Source organism: Anolis sagrei, chromosome 10 (assembly GCF_037176765.1).
Source record: "Anolis sagrei isolate rAnoSag1 chromosome 10, rAnoSag1.mat, whole genome shotgun sequence".
Lineage (NCBI taxonomy): Eukaryota > Metazoa > Chordata > Lepidosauria > Squamata > Dactyloidae > Anolis > Anolis sagrei.
This window is the reverse complement of record NC_090030.1, coordinates 10915727-10936223: the sequence shown is the minus strand read 5'-3', so window position 1 is coordinate 10936223 and position 20497 is coordinate 10915727. Positions and strand designations below refer to the sequence as shown.

At 46.7% G+C, this 20497-nt stretch overlaps 1 protein-coding gene across 1 annotated transcript in view; it reads right to left on the bottom strand.

Moving 5' to 3' along the window:
* Positions 1-18080, bottom strand: part of MID2 (midline 2) — a 258983-nt gene extending 240903 nt beyond the window's left edge. Inside the window, exon 1 of the mRNA XM_060756327.2 lies at positions 17690-18080. The gene's annotated coding sequence lies outside the window, so the exon portion shown is untranslated. The remainder of the gene's footprint in view (positions 1-17689) is intronic.
* Between the last annotated feature and the right edge of the window lie 2417 nt (positions 18081-20497).

Here is a 20497-nt window from a genome sequence, read left to right as displayed (position 1 = left end):
ATGTTAAGAGAGAATGCTTCTGGAACATGGCCATACAGCCCAAAAAAACTTACAACAACCCAGCATTGAGTAGCCTTGCAGTTGCAAAGTCAATCAGTGAGGGCATTTGCATAGAGGTAGCCTGGCTGTTGTGGCCTGGAGGCATCCTCAGTTGGGGAGTTGTTAACTGGCACTTGATTGTTTGCTGTATGAAATTCCCCTGACTATTTGTTGTTAGTTGCTGACAAATCAGCTTCAGTGTATGGTACCTGCCATAGATGCAGGCGAAATGTCAGGAGAGAATGCTTCTGGAACATGGCCATACAGCCCAAAAAAACTTACAACAACCCAGCATTGAGTAGCCTTGCAGTTGCAAAGTCAATCAGTGAGGGTATTTGCATAGAGGTAGCCTGGCTGTTGTGGCCTGGAGGCATCCTCAGTTGGGGAGTTGTTAACTGGCACTTGATTGTTTGCTGTATGAAATTCCCCTGACTATTTGTTGTTAGTTGCTGACAAATCAGCTTCAGTGTATGGTGCCTGCCATAGATGCAGGCGAAATGTCAGGAGATAATGCTTCTGGAACATGGCCATATCGTCTGAGAAATCCACAACAACCCAGTGGCAGATATGCCTTGGAAAGGACAGAACACCTGAGCCCTTTGGCTGACAGTTACAGATGACTACAATGCCTGAGTTCCTGTCTCCATCTGACATGCAGCTATTTTCTCCAGCAGATTTTGAGCTTTAAGTGCCAAAGCTACATTTACATGCGGCGCATAAAAGATGCATCCACTTCATAAACACCACATACGGGAAAGCGCAGACCTCGGCCTTCCCCTCCTGGGTTTCCTGCTCATTAATCAACACAACATAATAGAGTTGCTCCTTCAAACAGAATAAGCCAGAACCCTCATTAAGCAGAAGCATCGGAGTGCTTTTCTGGGAGGAAAAACCAAAAGCAAACCAGTGTTGCGATCCAACTTGTAGCATGTACGTGATAGAGCTGTAACTCTCACACCAATTTCAGGCTGGGAAAACTTTGGCCTTCACTATTAGCCTAGCTAGCATGGCCAAAATAAGACAATATGGGGGCTGCAGGGGAAAACATCTGGAGAGCAAAGATGCCATAATTAAGGAAACAGCAAAGCATCATCTGGCTGACCTGACTTCTGGCTTCCAAAACAGACCAGGAGACCAACTCACCTCACTCCACCTTCCGAATTGAGCATACACTTTTAGCCAGAAAATGCAACGAGATGCAATCCAATAAAACCTTGGAGAAAGGCCACAGATAAGTGATACAGTCTGTATTTTGCACGCAAAGAGCATGGGGTTCAACATCTAGTGTTGTGACAACAACAATTCTCTCCTATGTGTTGTCGAAGCCTTTCATGGCCAGAATCAATGGATTGTTGTGAGTATTCCAGGCTATATGGCCATGCTCCAGAAGCATTCTCTCCTGATGTTTCACCAACATAGACTCATAGAGTTGGAAGAGACCTCATTGGCCATCCAGTCCAACCCAATTCTGCCAAGAAGCAGGAAAATGTCCATCTGAACATGAGGAAGAACTTCCTGACTGTGAGAGCCATTCAGCAGTGGAACTCTCTGCCCCGGAATGTGGTGGAGGCTCCTTCTTTGGAAGCTTTTAAACAGAGGCTGGATGGCCATCTGTCAGGGGTGCTTTGAAGGCAATATTCCTGCTTCTTGGCAGGGGGTTGGACTGGATGGCCCATGAGGTCTCTTCCAACTCTATGATTCTATGATTCTATGAATTGCATTCAAAGCACCCCCGACAAATGGCCATCCAGCTTCTGTTCAAAAACTTCCAAAGAAGGAGTCTCCACCACACTCCAGGGCAGAGAGTTCCACTGCTGAACGGCTCTCACAGTCAGGAAGTTCTTCCTAATGTTCAGATGGAATCTCTTTTCTTGTAATTTGAAGTCATTGTTCCATTGCGTCCTAGTCTCCAGGGAAGCAGAAAACAAGCTTGCTCCCTCCTCCCTATGATTTCCTCTCACACACTTATACATGGCTATCATGTCTCCTCTCAACCTTCTCTTCTTCAGGTGAAACATGCCCAACTCAGCCGCTCCTCATAGGGCTTGTTCTATGGCAGGCATCTTCCGAGGTTGTGAGGTCTGTTGGAAACTAGGCAAGTGGGGTTTACATATCTGTGGAATGTCCCAGGTGGAAAAAAGGTGGGACTGTTGCATTTTGCCACTTTGATTAGCATTGAATGGCCTTGCAGGTTAAAGCCTGGCTGGTTGCTGCCTGGGGGGATCCTTTATTGGGAGGTATTAGCTGACCTGATTGGTTCCTGTCTGGAATTCCCCTGTTTTTTTAGTGTTTCTCTTTATTTACTGTCCTGATTTTAGAGTTTTTTAATACTAGTGGCCGCAATTCCTAATAGCCGGTAGCCATGGGCAAACTTCGTCCCTCCAGGTGTTTTGGACTTCAACTCCCACAATTCCTAACAGCCTACCAGCTGTTAGGAATTGTGTGAGTTGAAGTCCAAAACACCTGGAGGGATGAAGTTTGACCATGCCTGGGCTAAAAGTTTCCTATTCCTGATTTAGATCCATTTTCAGCCATGGTTAAAAGACACTCAGACTTGCTTAAAATACTCAGCATGTCCCATCAAAGAAGCTCATATTCCGGGGAATTTCTGTTCCCAAATAAGCATTGATTTCTTTTGCAGCTTAAACTGGCAGCTTCAGCCTGAGGGGGAAACAAAAAGAGATCTCACATGCATCAAAAACACAACACATACCTGAAGCGATCACAATCAAGGCAACTGTAGTCTCGCTTGAAAACATGAGATCCTTAAAACCACTGCATGCTGGGAAACTGTCAGCAAATCAATATTAGGCCCTGGCATAGATGAAGACCCTCCTCACATAATAAATGGTCTGAAGTCCCACCAGGGACCAGAAACATTCCCTACAATTTCGCCTGATTGAGCGGATCATTTGCCCTCGAGCCCGGCGCACGCAACTGCCAAGCCCAAACAGGCGAGTTATACCATCTGCCATCGACACGACAGTCCCGGGTCTTTAAATAGCCAAGGGTCAACCGCAGAAGCCCCAAACACGTGCCGATCTCTGTCCCAAAACGGGAGCATGCATTGCCATACAAAAGGCTGTCACCTGGAGTGCCTGTCAGCTGAGCATTTGAAATGAGGAAGAGACTGGAACACTTGTACAAGGACCAAGTAGCAACAGTAAGAACTGACCACGGAACAGGAGACTGGTTCAAGATTGGGAAAGGCGTACGGCAAGGCTGCATCCTCTCACCCAACCTTTTTAACTTGTATGCAGAACACATCATGCGATGTGCAGGGCTTGAGGAATGCAAAGCTGGGGTGAAAATTGCTGGAAGAAACATTAACAACCTCAGATATGCAGATGACACCACTCTGATGGCCGGAAGCGAGGAGGAGCTGAGGAGCCTTCTAATCACGGTGAAAGAAGAAAGCGCAAAAGCCGGGTTGCAGCTAAACGTCAAAAAAACCAAGATTATGGCAACAAGAATGATTGACAACTGGAAAATAGAGGGAGAAAATGTGGAGGCCGTGACAGACTTTGTATTTCTAGGCGCAAAGATGAGTGCAGATGCAGACTGTGGCCAGGAAATCAGAAGACGCTTACTTCTTGGGAGGAGAGCAATGTCCAGTCTCGATAGAATAGTAAAGAGTAGAGACATCACACTGGCAACAAAGATCCACCTAGTCAAAGCCATGGTATTCCCTGTAGTCACCTACGGATGTGAGAGCTGGACCTTAGGGAAGGCTGAGTGAAGGAAGAGAGATGCTTTTGAGCTGTGGTGCTGGAGGAAAGTTCTGAGAGTGCCTTGGACTGCGAGAAGATCCAACCAGTCCATCCTCCAGGAAATAAAGCCCGGCTGCTCACTGGAAGGAAGGATACTAGAGACAAAGTTGAAGTACTTTGGCCACATCATGAGGAGACAGCAAAGCCTAGAGAAGACAATTATGCTGGGGAAAGTGGAAGGCAAAAGGAAGAGGGGCCGACCAAGGGCAAGATGGATGGATGGCATCCTTGAAGTGACTGGACTGACCTTGAAGGAGCTGGGGGTGGTGATGGCCGACAGGGAGCTCTGGTGTGGGCTGGTCCATGAGGTCACGAAGAGTCGGAGACGACTGAACGAATGAACAACAACAACTGGAACACTTATCCACCACCACTATCTATATACATCTATCTATCTATACATACAATAAAAGTGAAAAATGTATGCGTGTATGTGCCGGAGGTGTCCACTTTCACAGACAGCCTCTTGCCTCCACAAACAGGCTATAGTTCCAAGTGCTGAGAAGCCTCCAAAGGCATTCCTTCCACTGACACTGAAGGTTATAGTGAGTGCCGTGAACAGGCAGCCCAACCTCCACCAATGTCCTCTCCAAACACCAACCAACAATGGAATGCTTGTATTCGAGACCATTTCATCCTAGATGTTCTGTTTCTTCACCAAAATGGACATCCCAGGGTTCCTTTCTCTCCCCAAATTTGCATGAACCCGCCCACTGTCCTCCCCAAACACCAACCATCCAAAGAATGCTTTCATTCGGGACCATTTCATCCTAGCTGTTCTGTTTTTTCACCAAAATGGACATCGTAGGGTTCTTTTCTCTCTCCAAATTTGCATGACCCCACAAACTGTCCTCCCCAAATATCAACCATTCAAAGAATGCTTTCATTTGGGACCATTTCATCCTAGATGTTCTGTTTTTTCACCAAAATGGACATCCCAGGGTTCCTTTATCTCTCCAAATTTGCATGACCTGCCCACTGTCCTCCCCAAACACTAACCATCCAAGGAATGCTTTCATTCAGGACCATTTCATCCTAGATGTTATGTTTTTTTCACCAAAATGGACATCCCAGAGTTCCCTTCTCTCTCCAAATTTGCATGACCTCGCTCACTATCCTCCCCAAACACCAAACACACAAGGAATGCTTTGATTTCGGACATCATTTCATCCTCGATGTTCAGATTTTTTCCTCAAGAATAGACATCCCAGGGTTCCCTTCTCTCTCCAAATTTGCATGACCCTGTCCACTGTCTCTCACTTAACCCTTTCCTACAGCAAACAGGAATTGATCAGCAATTGAACAAGAACGGAATTCACCATGATTTAGAGGAATTGTCATTCACCTACATCCAGAGAGCACTGTGAACCCAACCAACAATGAATCTGGACCACACTTGCCACAGAGTGAGAGTTGTAGTTCACCCTATATCCAGAGATATTGCCAAATTTCCCAAAACAAACAATGCCTTTCTCAAGTATCCATCCAAGGAATGCTTTCATTTGGGACCATTTCATCCAAGATGTTTTGTTTTTACACCAAAATGGACATCCCAGAGTTCCTTTCTCTCTCCAAATTGGCATGACCCCACCCACTGTCTCTCCCTTAACCGTTTCCTACGGCAAACAGGAATTGATCAGCAACTGAACAAGAACTGAATTCACCAAGATTTAGAGGACTTGTAGTTCATCTACATCCAGAGAGCACTGTGAACCCAACCAACGATGAATCTGGACCACACTTGCCAGAGATTGACCAATCCTGCATGGGAGCTGTAGTTCACCCTACATCCAGAGATATTACCAAATTTCCCAAAACAAACAATGCCTTTCTCAAGTATCCATCCAAGGAATGCTTTCATTTGGGACCATTTCATACAAGATGTTCTGTTTTTACACCAAAATGGGCATCCCAGGGTTCCTTTCTCTCTCCAAATTTGCATGACCCCGCCCACTGTCTCCCACTTAACCCTTTCCTACCCATTCCTATGGCAAATAGGAATTGATCCGCAACTGAACAAGAATGGAATTCACCGTGATTTAGGGGCGTTGTAGTTCATCTACATCTAAAGAGTACTACGTATAAATGGGTCTGGCTCTGTTGAAAAGCAGAATGAGAAAGTGACTCCCATTTCTCGGCAGGCTGCTCGACATTTGATCTCCGCTGCTTGTCATTTCTGCAGACGGCTTTCTTTTGAAACTGCTTGACAAATGAGCGCATGCACATTCAAATTGCTCAGTGTCACTCCATCTGCAAAAACCAATCCGAGTTAAAAAAGTCAGAAGCAAACTGAACAAATGGAGCAGATAAAGTGTTTGCAAAGGTTTTGCCTTCTTTTTTTCCCTGCTAGCCTGTTCAGAACCGTTGAAAGGCTGTCTCATAAAAGAAACACAGGCAGGGTGCACTGATTCCAGGACTGTCAGATCTCATCTGGGTTTATTTTCTGTTTGTTTGTTTTCTTAGCAGGACTCCAACCAAGATCCACCACCCAGGGCTAGGAGCAAAAGATATGCAGATCCGAAATGATAAACTGGGGTGTATCCAAGCGCATTCCAAGCCCCAGATTCTGTTTTCAGTGCGTGAACTACGTTGAATTTGCCACACCTTAGAGCAGAAGCCCATTTACCCCTATATATGCTTCTCAGTCTTCACAGATGTGTCCTATGACTCCCATCAATGTCAATGCAGACTGGTAAATATGGAATTTGAAGTCAAATACATCAGATAGGTACCTGGACAGGGAAAGCTGGTCTACATTTCTTTTTTTTCCCCCAGCAGCCTAATTTAGGTGGAAAGTGAAGCTATTCTGTAGTGACAAAAAAGGTAAAGGTTTCCCCTTGAGGTTAAGTCTAGTTGTGTCCGTTTCTAAGCTAAAGAGTCGGTGTTGTCCGTAGACATCTCCTAGGTCATGTGGCCTGCATGACTGCATGGAGCGTCGTTACCTTCCCGCCAGAACAGTACCTATTGATCTACTTACAATGACATGTTTTCGAAGTGCTAGGTTGGCAGAAGCTGGGGCTAACAGCGGGAGCTCACCCCACTCCCCGGATTCGATCCTACGACCTGTCAGTCAGCAAGTTCAGCAACTCAGCGCTTTAACCCACTGCACCACCGAGGGCTCCTGATGGGAGAATCACCTAGAAATATCTGGAGGGGTGCCACTGACCCATCTTAATCCAGTAGCTGTTGTGAATGCCGTTACCACTCCACAGAAGGGGTACCTATTGATCTACTCACATTTGCATATTTTCAAACTGCTAGGTTGGCAGAAGCTGGAGCTAACAGTAGGAGCTCACTCCACTCCCCGGATTTGAACCGCCAACCTTTCAGTCACCAAGTTCAGTAGCTCTATGGTTTAACCTGCTGCGCCACCAGAGTGTCCCCCGACTCTCATCATAGATAGCTGCAAAATCCATGCTGACTGGGGACGATGGAATTTGATGTCAAATGCATCCAAAGTGTACCTGGGCATAGAAAGCTGGTCTAAATTTCTTTTTTTTTTCCAGCGGTGGAGGAGCCCCTGGTAGCACAGCAGGTTAAACCACTGAGCTGCTGAACTTGCTGACGTAAAGGTTGGTGGTTCAAATCTGGGGAGCAGGGTGAGCTCCCACTGTTAGCTCCAGTTTCTGCCAACCTAGCAGTTCGAAAACATTCAAATGCGAGTAGATCCATAGGCAACGCCTTGGCAGCACTCCATGCAGTCATGCCAGCCACATGATGTTATAGGTGTCTATGGACAACACCGGCTCTTTGAGTTAGAAATGGAGATGAGCACCAAACCCCCCCAAGTCGGACCCGACTAGACTTAATGATAAGGGGAAACCTTTACCTTTATTAATTTAGGTGGAGGAGCCCCTGGTGGCACAGCGGGTTAGACTGCTGAGTTGCTGACCAAAAGGTCAGTAGTTTGATTCTGGGGAGCAGAGTAAGCTCCCACTGTTAGTCCCATCTTCTGCCAACCTAGAAGTTCAAAAACATGCAAATGTGAGTAGATCAATAGGTACTGCTTTTGCAGGAAGGTAATAGTGCTCCTTGCAGTCATGCCAGCCACATGATCTTGGAGGTGTCTAGGGACAACGCCAGCTCTTCGGCTTAGAAATGGAGATGAGCACCACCCCCAATGGTGCTCTATGCAGTCATGCCGGCCACATGACCTAGGAGGTGTCTATGGACCATGCCGGCTCTTCGGCTTAGAAATGGAGATGAGCACCACCCCCAATGGTGCTCCATGCAGTCATGCCGGCCACATGACCTTGGAGGTGTCTATGGACAACGCCAGCTCTTCGGCTTAGAAATGGAGATGAGCACCACCCCCAATGGTGCTCCATGCAGTCATGCCGGCCACATGACCTTGGAGGTGTCTATGGACAACACCAGCTCTTCGGCTTATAAATGGAGATGAGGTCCACCCCCAATGGTGCTCCATGCAGTCATGCCGGCCACATGACCTAGGAGGTGTCTATGGACCATGCCGGCTCTTTGGCTTAGAAATGCAGATGAGCACCACCCCCATTGGTGCTCCATGCAGTCATGCCGGCCACATGACCTTGGAGGTGTCTATAGACAACGCCAGCTCTTCGGCTTAGAAATGGAGATGAAAACACACACACACACACACCCCAGAGTCAGGCATGTCTAGACTTAATGCCAGGGAAACCTTTAATTTAGGTGGAAAATGAAGCTATTCTATAGTGATATGAGTCAGAAACCCTTAAAGATCACCCAGAGATCCATCAGTAGAGCCTAATCTACCTTCTGGCCACTGAAAGTTGAGGATACAAACTAGTTTATATAAAGCAGGAGCATCTATAGATTTAATTAATTCAGTAATTAGTTACACAGCTTGTATTGTATTTCCAGGAGAAATGCAGATCCTTCAAGGCTCTGGAAAGATAACAGGAAGCTTATGGGAAAGCGACGTTGCGAGGAGGAGCTAAGGAGCAAACGGATTCAAGCCAGGTCACCGGGGAAGAATATGCACCTTCCAAATGCAGGCTGACAGCTCACAAACCAAAGTTCACCACCAAATACCAGCTGCCAAGTGCTTTGCAAAGGGCTATTAAGGAACACAATGACATTCCAGAGCAGAGTCATCGGCGGCAGCTATTCTGGACAGTAGGGTCCCTTTTTGGCAAACGTCCATTGAAGACGAGAGCATTCAAAGCTCTTTCGTGTCAAGGCATGGACAGTGAATACAGCGGCAGACCCAAACACAACAGAACCTTCCCCTTATCCGCTAAGGTCAGGACAGACAACCAAGTGGCATAATCCCAAACCCAAACAACTCAATAAGCTTGTCCAGTCAATATAAGCCTACAGCTCCGAGTGTCTGAGCTGCCAAAAGGGTCACTGAACAGAAAATAAAAATCTAGGCCAGTGTTCCTCAACCTTCCTTATTCCACGACCCCTGAATGCAGTTCCTCATGTTGTGCTGACCCCAAACCATAAAATTATTTTCCTTGCTACTTCATAACTATAATTTTGCTACTGTTATGAATTGCAATGTAAATATCTGATATGCAGGATGTATTTTCATTCACTGGAACAAATCTGGCACAAATACAAGATATGCACAAATAGGAATACTGTTGGGATTTGGGATGGGGGTGATTTTGTCATTTAGGAATTGTAGTTGCTGGGATTTATAGTTCACCCACACTCAAAGAGCATTCTGAACTCCACAAATGATGAAATTGAACCTTGGCACACAGAACTCCCATGACCAACAGAAAATACTGGAAGGGTTTGGTGGGCATTGACCTTGAGTTTTGGAGTTGTAGTTCACCTACATCCAGAGAGCACTGTGGACTCAAACAATGATGGATCTGGACCAAACTTGGCACAAATACTCAATATACCCAAATGTGAACGTGGGTGGAGTTTGGGGGGAAACAACCTTGACATTTGGGAATTGCTGGGATTTATAGTTCACCTACAATCAAAGAGCATTCTGAACTCCACGAATGATTAAATTGAACCTTGGCACACAGAACTCCCATGACCAACAGAAAATACAGGAAAGGTTTGTTGGGCATTGACCTTGAGTTTTGGAGTTGTAGTGCACCTACATCCAGAGAGCAGTGCGGACTCAAACAATGATAGATCTGGACCAAACTTTGCACAAATACTCAATATGCCCAAATGTGAACCCTGGTGGAGTTTGGGAGAAAATAGACATTTGGGAGTTGTTATTAATAATAATAATAATAATAATAACAACACTTTATTTATTTTCAGCCCTTCTCACCCTGAAGGGTGAGTGACATCTCCAGCTCATCCCTTGTTTGGGTATCAGCCAGCACGTCAATGACTTAAATCAAGAAATAGTTTTCTAAGATCTACAGAGACACTCGCTGGAACACCTCAGCAAGCGAGAGTCCAAAAGTGGCAGGCTCAAACCCAGAACCTCAACCAATGGCTGATACCAAATGAGAGACTCCCCCCTGGGCACACAGAAGACTGGGGCGACATGGAAGGTGCTGAACAGACTGCGCTCTGGCACCACAAGACGCAGAGCCAACCTTGAGAAATGGGGCTACAAAGTGGAATCCACGACATGCGAGTGCGGAGAAGAGCTAACCACTGACCACCTGCTGCAATGCAACCTGAGCCCTGCCACATGCACAATGGAGGACCTCCTTGCGGCAACACCAGAGACACTCCAAGTGGCCAGATACTGGTCAAAGGACATTTAATCAACTACCAAGCTTGCAAATTTTGTGTTTTGTCTGTTTGTTTGTTTGTTTGTTTTGTTCTGTTAGAAATATAATACCCCGAAGGGGACTCAGAGCGGATCACTTTACACATACACAGCAAACATTCACTGCCGCTTTGTATAGACAATACACAGACAGACAGAGCAGAAGTTGCTAGGATTTATACATTTCATCTGCAATCAAAGAATACCATCACCGATAAAATTGGGCCAAACTTTCCACACAAAACCCCCATGTCCAACAGAAAAGACTGCATTTTCTGATGGTCTCTGGCGACCCCTCTGACACCCCCTGACCCCCCCCCCCCCCCGGGGCCCTGACCCCTAGATTGAGAAACACTGCTCTAGACCAATCAGGAAACACAGGGCGTGTAAATCTCTTGTTATGGATTTGGAAAACCCAGTAGCTTTGAGGATTCCTGCATCTCAATTTATCTCAGAAAAGGCCAACCCTTATCAGATTTTGGCTTTGGCCCAGAACAAAAAGCAATACCAAGTCAAGTCAACGTAAGCAAATTCTCTCCCAACATCAGAGCAAAACCTTCTTGCTTGACGTCGGGTAGAGATTCCCAGCAACTGATAGATTAATCCACAGCCATTCGTACGAGCAACGCACATTCACTGAGAACTCCATTGGGTCAGTAAGGAAACCTATGGTTGAAGTATAGAGTAGTGTGTTTTCTGAGCTATGTGGCCATGTTCCAGAAGCATTCTCTCCTGAAGTATAGCATGTATCGACTCATAGAATCATAGAATCATAGAATCAAAGAGTTGGAAGAGACCTCATGGGCCATCCAGTCCAACCCCATTCTGCCAAGAAGCAGGAATATTGCATTCAAATCACCCCTGACAGATGGCCATCCAGCCTCTGCTTAAAAGCTTCCAAAGAAGGAGCCTCCACCACACTCCGGGGCAGAGAGTTCCACTGCTGAACGGCTCTCACAGTCAGGAAGTTCTTCCTCATGTTCAGATGGAATCTCCTCTCTTGTAGTTTGAAGCCATTGTTCCATTGCGTCCTAGTCTCCAGGGAAGCAGAAAACAAGCTTGCTCCTTTCTCCTCCCTGTGGCTTCCTCTCACATATTTATACATGGCTATCATATCTCCTCTCAGCCTTCTCTCAGACTCAACTTGAAACTGGCTGAAAGAGGGTCCCTTTTCGTGGAATAAACTCACCATTTTGCTATTATTTTCTCTTCCAAATCCAAGGAACGTACCACGCAAGTACCCAACCAATCCAACAAGGAACTTGGAAATGAAATGGAACGGGTGACGTTAAGTGATGAAGTCTCAGGTGGCGGGGGGGGGGGGGGGGGAAAGGATCCGGCAGCCACGCACACATTGAATGAAAGGAGGCTGGTGGGTTTCTCCCACAGAGAGGCACCCAAGGGAAAGACAGCAGGAATCAGAGGAGGGTGGAGCTGCATGCGCAGGCAGCGTCTGAGGCCGGGAGTGACACCTGGGAGAGGAAACTTGTCCTGACCGGCAGTACCTGGCTGCGCACCTGCTTACGCTGCTCCTCCTCGGCTAACAGAAGCAAATGCAATTCTTCCTCTGCCGTTCACTGCATCGTAAGACCCCCATGTGCAGCCGGGCAAGAGAAAGTGGGAATGGGTCCTTTCCTCAGAAGAGGGAAGGGTGAGGTTGAGCCAAGCAGCAGCTCCTCATAGCATGGCCTTTATCCCTGGCAGAATATTGTCAAAGGCTTTCATGGCCGGAATCACTGGTTTGTTGTACGTTTTTCGGACTGTGTGGCCATGTTCCGGAAGCATTCCCTCTTGACGTTTCACCTGCATCTATGGCAGGTGAAACGTCAGAGGTTGTGAGGTCTGTTTCAAACTAGGTCTCTTGGAATCTAGTTTCCAACAGACCTCACAATATCTGAGGATGCCTGCAGAGATGGGGGCAAAACGTCAGGAGATAATGCTTCTGGAACAGCTATATACAGCCTGAAAAACTTACAATAACCCAGAACTCAGAATGATTGCCACCTGGCAGACAGCTCAGGGTGACAAAGACAAGGACAAACAGACCAAAGGATAGCTTTTATCCTAGAGCTTTTATCTCCAGGTGTTTTTGGCCTACAACTCCCAGAAACCTCAGCCACTTTACCAGCTGTTAGGATTTCTGGGAGTTGAAGGCCAAAACATCTGGGGACCCACAGGTTGAGAACCACTGTCCTAGAACTATGGCTATGTTGAGCTCTGATGAGAAAGCAGGAACTGGCCCTTTCCTCAAAAGAGGGGAGTGTGGGGTCAGGACAAGCAGCATCTCGTCCTACCATGGCCTTTATCCCTGGCACCAGAACTCAGGAGGCAAAACTCCAATTATTGCCATCTGGCAGACAATACAGAGTGACAAAGAGAAGGACAAACAGATCGAGGGATAGCTTTTTTCCTAGAGTTGTGGCAATGTTGAGTTTTAATGTGGCATTGGGGGCTGTGTGGTGGTGGAGGTGTGTGTGGAGGGATGGATTGTGTTGTTTTGCGTTGTGTGCAGGGGAAAGCATGTAATTTTGCCGTGAAATAGCACAATCTATATAAATAAAAATGTAATGTTCGTTTGTGGGATTAACAGAACTCAAAAACCACTGAACAAATTGACACCAAATTTGGACACGACACCTAACAACGCAATGTATATCCTTCACTCAAAAAAATTGATTTTGTCATTTGGGAGTTGTAGTTGCTGGGATTTATAGTTCACCTACAATCAAAGAGCATTCCGAACTCCACCAACGATGGAATTGAACCAAACTTGGCACAAAGAACTCCCATGACCAACAGAAAATACTGGAAGGGTTTGGTGGGCACTGTCCTTTGGTTTTGGAGTTGTAGTTCACCTACATCCAGAGAGCACTGTGGACTCAAACAATGATGGATCTGGACCAAACTTGGCACGGATACTCAATATGCCCAAATGTGAACACTGGTGGAGTTTGGGGAAAATAGAATCTTGACATTTGGAAGTTGTAGTTGCTGGGATTTGTAGTTCACCTACAATCACAGATCATTCCGAACCTCACAAACGATAGAACTGGGCCAAACCTCCCACACAGAACCCCCATGCTGTGGCCCAGTCTGGTGGTCATGGGGGTTCTGTGTGGGAGGTTTGGCCCAATTCTATCGTTTGTGGGGTTCGGAATGATCTGTGATTGTAAGTGAACTACAAATCCCAGCAACTACAACTTCCAAATGTCAAGATTCTATTTTCCCCAAACTCCACCAGGGGAAAATGAAAATGTAATGTTTGTTCGTGGGATTAACATAACTCAAAAACCACTGGACGAATTGACACGAAATTTGGGCACAATACAACTATCGGGCCATTGAGTGACCATCACTCATAAAAACACTGAAAAACACACTGGAAGAGACTTAAAAAGCCGAAAAATAAAAAATACATTACAACGCATGCACAAAGCCACATATACACACACAAAACGCATATACACAGACTGGGCCACAGCAACGCATGGCAGGGGACAGCAAGTGACAAATAAAACTATTCTATTCCAGTCTAGATCTATGCCTGCTGTGAGGGGCTATTGCTGATCCCAAACTTCAACTCCCACAATTCCTAACAGTCTCAGGCTCTTTCCTTTCCTCCCTCAGCCACGTAAGCCTGAGACCCCTTCCACACAGCTGAGTAAAATCCCACATTATCCACTTTGAGCTGGAATATATGGCAGTGTGGACTCAGATAACCCAATTCAAAGCAGATATTGTGGGATTTGACTCAGCCCACTGCTCCTCCTTCGTGGACTCCTCCCTCACAAGCACACTTCCTCTATCCCTATCTCATCCAGGGTTTTAACATTTTAGCATTTGGCCTGCCTTTTGTGTTCGACTTGTATTACGTTATTTTGCACTGTTCATTTTATTTTGTTATTTTATGTGTTTTGTTGTGATGTAATCTTTATGCTGTGTTGTATTTTATTGCTGTATTATTTTTGGGCTTGGCCTCATGATAGCCGCCTCAAGTCCCCTTTGGGGAGATGGTGTCGGAGTATAAATAAAGATTATTATTATTATTATTATTATTATTGTTTTCTGCCTTGATATTTTGGTTTATCTGGCTGTCTGGAAGGGCCCTGAGATTCTAGGATACCTCTCTTTGGGGCAAGGGGATGCTTCTGGACCACTGGCTCTTGCCTGGCTGCACATCTGGTGAATGTAGGGCATGATAGAGGGCTGGCTCTACAAGAAAGGAGATTCCATCTGAACATGAGGAAGAACTTCCTGATTGTGAGAACTGTTCAGCAGTGGAACTCTCTGCCCCGGAGTGTGGTGGAGTCTCCTTCTTTGGAAGCTTTTAAACAGAGGCTGGATGGCCATCTGTCAGGGGTGCTTTGAATGCAATATTCCTGCTTCTTGGCAGAATGGGGTTGGACTGGATGACCCATGAGGTCTCTTCCAACTCATAATTCTAGGCAGAAGGAGGAAAGGTCCAGGCCATTTGGCCAACTGTAACTCCTTGTATGAACCTGCCCAGGCCCTGAGGTCTCCTTCAGGAGAGATCCTTCTCTCAGTCCCACCTCCATCTCAAGCTCAGTTGGTGGGAACGAGAGAGAGAGAGCAGATCTTCCTTCTCAATGGCAAATGACCCTCAACTCTGGAACCTCAGAGTTGGAAGAGACCTCATGAGTCATCCAGTCCAACCCCATTCTGTTTCCCCATGCCTCGGCTATGGTAATGCTTTGATGTCCAGCATTTCTCAACCTGGGGGTCAGGACCCCTGGGAAGGTCACAATGGGGTGTCGGGGGGAGGGTCACCAAAGACCATCAGAAAAGACAGAATTTTCTGTTGGTCATGGGGGTTCTGTGTGGGAAGTTTGGCCTAATTCTATTGTTGGTGGGGTTCAGAGTGCTCTCTGATTGTAGATGAACTATAAATCCCAGCAACCACATCTCCCAAATGTCAAGGTCTATTTCCCCCAAACTCCACCAGTATCCACATTTGAGCATATTGAGTATCCATGCCAAGTTTGGTCCAGATCCATCAGTGTTCGAGTCCACAGTGCTCTCTGGATGTAGGTGAACTACAACTCCAAAACTCAAGGTTAATGCCCACCAAACCCTTCCAGTGTTTTCTGTTGGTCATGCGAGTCTGGTTCAATTCCATTGTTGGGGGAGTTCAGAATGCTCTTTGACTGTAGGTGAACTATAAGTCCCAGCAACTACAACTCCCAAATGACAAAATAACCCCTCTTCCAACCCTACCAGTATTCAAATTTGGGCATATCGGGTACATGTCCCAAATTTGGTCCAGTGAATGAAAATACATCCTGCATATCAGATATTTACATAACTATTCACAACAGGAGAAAAATTACAGTTGTGAAGTAGCAACTAAAATAATGTTATGGTTGGGGGTCATCACAACATGAGGAACTGGATTATATTATTATTTGTATAGATGGGAGTGGGTCCGTTGCTCATGATAAGCTTTTGGCCTGCATTAATAGGAGCCTAGTGTCTAGATCTAGGGAAGTAATGCTACCCCTCTATTCTGCTCTGGTTAGACCACACCTGGAATATTGTGTCCAATTCTGGGCATGACAATTCAAGAGAGATATTGACAAGCTGGAATGTGTCGAGAGGAGGGCGACTAAAATGATCAAGGGTCTGGAGAACAAGCCCTATGAGGAGCGGCTTAAGGAGCTTGGCATGTTTAGCCTGAAGAAGAGAAGGCTGAGAGGAGATATGATAGCCATGTATAAATATGTGAGAGGAAGCCACAGGGATGAGGGAGCAAGCTTGTTTTCTGCTTCCTTGGAGAGTAGGACGTGGAACAATGGCTTCAAACTACAAGAGAGGAGATTCCATCTGAACATGAGGAAGAACTTCCTGACTGTGAGAGCTGTTCAGCAGTGGAACTCTCTGCCCCTGAGTGTGGTGGAGGCTCCTTCTTTGGAAGCTTTTAAAGAGAGGCTGGATGGCCATCCATCAGGGGTGATTTGAATGCAATATTCCTGCTTCTTGGCGGAATGGGGTTGGACTGGATGGCCCACGAGGTCTCTTCCAACTCTTTGATTCTATGATCTGGTAAAGCCTCTCTTTGGATGTCCAGAGCTTCAATCAGTTGTGAAGTAGCAACAAAAATAATATTATGGTTGGGGGGTCACCACAACATGAGGAACTGGATTATATTATTATTTGTATAGGTGGGAGTGGGTCCATTGCTCATGATAAGCTTGGTCTGGTAAAGCCTCTCTTTGGATCTCCAGAGCTTCAATCAGTTGTGAAGCAGCCACAAAAAATAATATTATGCTTGGGGGTCACCACAACATGAGGAACTGGATTATATTATTATTCGTATAGATGGGAGTGGGTCCGTTGCTCATGATAAGTCCCCTACATCTCCAGCTCGGTCTGGTAAAGCCTCTCTTTGGATGTCCAGAGCTTCAATCAGTTGTGAAGTACCACCAAAAATAATATTAGGGTTGGGGGTCACCACAACATGAGGACCTGGATTATATTATTATTTGTATAGATGGGAGTGGGTCCATTGCTCATGATAAGCTTGATCTGGTAAAGCCTCTCTTTGGATGTCCAGAGCTTCAATCAGTTGTGAAGTAGCAACAAAAATATTAGGGTTGGGGTTCACCACAACATGAGGAACTGTCTTAAGGAGTCGCAGCATTAGGAAGACTGAGAAACACTGTGTTAATCCACTTGGAGGAAGATCAATCATATGATAACCATACCCCTAAAGAAGGGATGGGGTTTGTTGTCCCCTTGCCAAGGAGGCTGCCTCCCCTTGGGGTCTGGGGGCGTCCAACCCAATGGGATGGGAAGCCAGGCTTCCAACTGGACATTCCTGAGCATTGGGAAGTGAGAGAGTCAGAGAGAAGAGGGAGGGGGGGGGGACACACACTTCTTGCCAAGGGGATGATGATGAGGATGATGATGCCCCCTTGGCCCCACCCGTCGGAGGAGGAAGAAGAAGAAGAGACCCCCGCCCCTTCCCGGAGGAGGAGGAGGAGAAGGAAGAAGCTCCCACCCGGCCAAGAAGGTGGGAGCTCGAGCCAGCCTTCCCTTTCCTCCGTAGAGAGAGTCAATCAAGGGTGACTCTCTTCGCGGAGGGAAGGGAAAGGAAGGGCGGCTCTGGCTCTTTGTCCCGGTCTTTGGGGAGGGAAGGAGGGAAGGAGGGAGGCAGACCTACCAGCCGGAGCGAAGACCCTCCGCGCCGACGCCACCGCTCCTGCCGCCCGGCTGTCATCTTGCTGGAGGCGCGGAGAGGAGGAGGAGGAAGAGGAGGAAGAAGAAGAAGTGGAGGAGGAGGAGCGCCTCCGAAAGGAAGGGAGGGAGGAGGGAAGGAAAGAAGAGAGGAGAGGAGAGGAGGGCTGGGATTGGGGAGGAAGGAGGGAGGAGAGAAGGAAGAAGCCCGAGCCAGCCCTGCGGACCGCCTCCCGCCCAAATCAGCTCGCCCTCCTCTTCCTCTCCTCCTCCTCTTCCTCTCCGACGGACTCACAATGCCTCCCAGAGCCAGAGAGGAGTCTCTGACACCTCTACCTGCCTAGGAATAATAGCCGGGGAGGGTCTAATCGATATATTGTCTCTTTCTCTTCTGGAGCCCAGAGGGGCGTGGCTTTCTCCCCCCCCCCTCCGAGGGGTGTGGCTCCCAAAACCTGCCAGCCCCGCCCACCCCAAACCTAGCCCCCTCCCAACATGTTTCTCTCTTGTTGAGGGATCCTCACCTCTGCAAGAGTCTATCTACTGTAGGCATCCTCAAACTGGGTTGTTTGAGGATGCCACCGTGGTTCTCAAGATGTTTTTGGCCTTCAACTCCCAGAAATCCTAACAGCTGGCAAACTAGCAGAGATTTCTGAGAGCTGTAGGCCAAAAACATCTGGGGACCCCAGGTTGAGAACCACTAGAACAGTGGTTCTCAACCTGGGGTCCCCAGATGTTTTTCTCCTACAACTCCCAGAAATCCCTGCCAGTTTACTAGCTGTTAGGATTTCTGGGAGTTGAAGGCCAAAAACATCTGGGGACCCCAGGTTGAGTACCACTAGAAGCATTCCCTCCTGACGTTTCACCTGCAACTATGGCAGTGTTTCTCAACCTGGGGGTCGTGAGGGGGTTTCAGAGGGATCTCCAAAGACCATCAGAAAACACAGTATTTTCTGTTCATCATGGAGGTTCTGTGTGGGAAGTTTAGCCCAATTCTATCATTGGTAAGGTTCAGAATGCTCTTTGATGGTAAGTGAACTATAAATCCCTGCAACTGCAACTCCCAAATGTCAAGGTCTATTTCCCCCAAACTCCACCAGTGTTCACATTTAGGCATATTGAGTATTCGTGCCAAGTTTGGTCCAGATCAATCATTGTGTGAGTAGGCAGAGCTCTCTGGATGTAGGTGAACTACAACTCCAAAACCCAAGGTCAATGTCCTCCAAACCCTTCTAGTATTTTCTGTTGGTCATGGGAGTTCTGTGTGCCAACTTTGGTTCAATTCCATTGTTAGTGGGGTTCAGAATGCTCTTTGTTTACAGGTTAGCTATAAATCCCAGCAACTACAACTCCCAAATGGCAAAATCAATCCCCCCGCCAACCCCACCAGTATTCAAATTTGGGCATACCAGGTATTTGTGCCAAATTTGCTCCAGTGAATGAAAATACATCCTGCAGATCATTATTTACATGGCGATTCATAATGTTAGGGTTATGGTTGGGGGTCACCACAACATGAGGAACTGTATTAAGGGGTCATGGCATTAGGAAGGTTGAGAACCACTGCACTAGAAGCATTCCCTCCTGACGTTTCGCCTGCATCTATGGCAGTGTTTCTCAACCAGGGGGTCGTGAGGGGGTATCAGAGGGGTCCCCAAAGACCATCAGAAAACACAGTATTTTATGTTCATCATGGAGGTTCTGTGTGGGAAGTTTGGCCCAGTTCTATCATTGGTGAGGTTCAGAATGCTCTTTGATTGTAGGTGAACTATAAAGCCCAGCAACTGCAACTCCCAAATGTCAAGGTCTATTTCCCCCAAACTCCAACAGCGTTCACATTTAGGCATATTGAGTATTTGTGCCAAGTTTGGTCCAGATCAATCATTGTGTGAGTAGACAGTGCTCTCTGGATATAGATGAACTACAACTCTCAAATCTCAAGGTCTATTTTCCCCAAACTCCACCAGTGTTCACATTTAGGCATATTGAGTATTCGTGCCAAGTTTGGTCCAGATCAATCATTGTGTGAGTAGGCAGAGCTCTCTGGATGTAGGTGAACTACAACTCCAAAACCCAAGGTCAATGTCCACCAAACCCTTCCAGTATTTTCTGTTGGTCATGGGAGGTTTTGTGTGGGAAGTGTGGCAATTCTATCATTGCTGGGGTTCAAAATGCTCTTTGATTGTAGGTGAACTATATTTATTTATTTATTTTGAACAACTGGTTTGGGAGACAGTGGTCAGGAATCCGGACAACGTGGCCGGTCCAGCGGAGTTGATGGCGGAGGACCATCGCTTCAGTGCTGGTGGTCTTTGCTTCTTCCAGCACACTGATGTTTGTCCGCCTGTCTTCCCAAGAGATTTGCAGGATTTTCCGGAGGCAGCGCTGATGGAATCGTTCTAGGAGTTGCATGTGACATCTGTAGACAGTCTACGTTTCACAGGCATAGAGCAGGGTTGGGAGGACAATAGCTTTATAGACAAGCACCTTGGTCTCCCTACAGATGTCCCAGTCCTCAAACACTCTCTGTTCATTCAGAAAAATGCTGCACTCGCAGAGCTCAGGCGGTGTTGTATTTGTGTGTCGATGTTGACTTTGGTGGAGAGGTGGCTGCCAAGGGAGCGGAAATGGTCAACGTTTTCTAATGTTACACCATTAAGCTTGTTTCTGCACACTTTCCTATGGAATGGATGAGTGCCCATATAGAAGCAATGCTGAGCCACAGAACACTCCGATGGCAAATTTATGAGCCAGTAAAGACATGTTTTATTGCATTGTAATTATTTTAAAAAGTTAA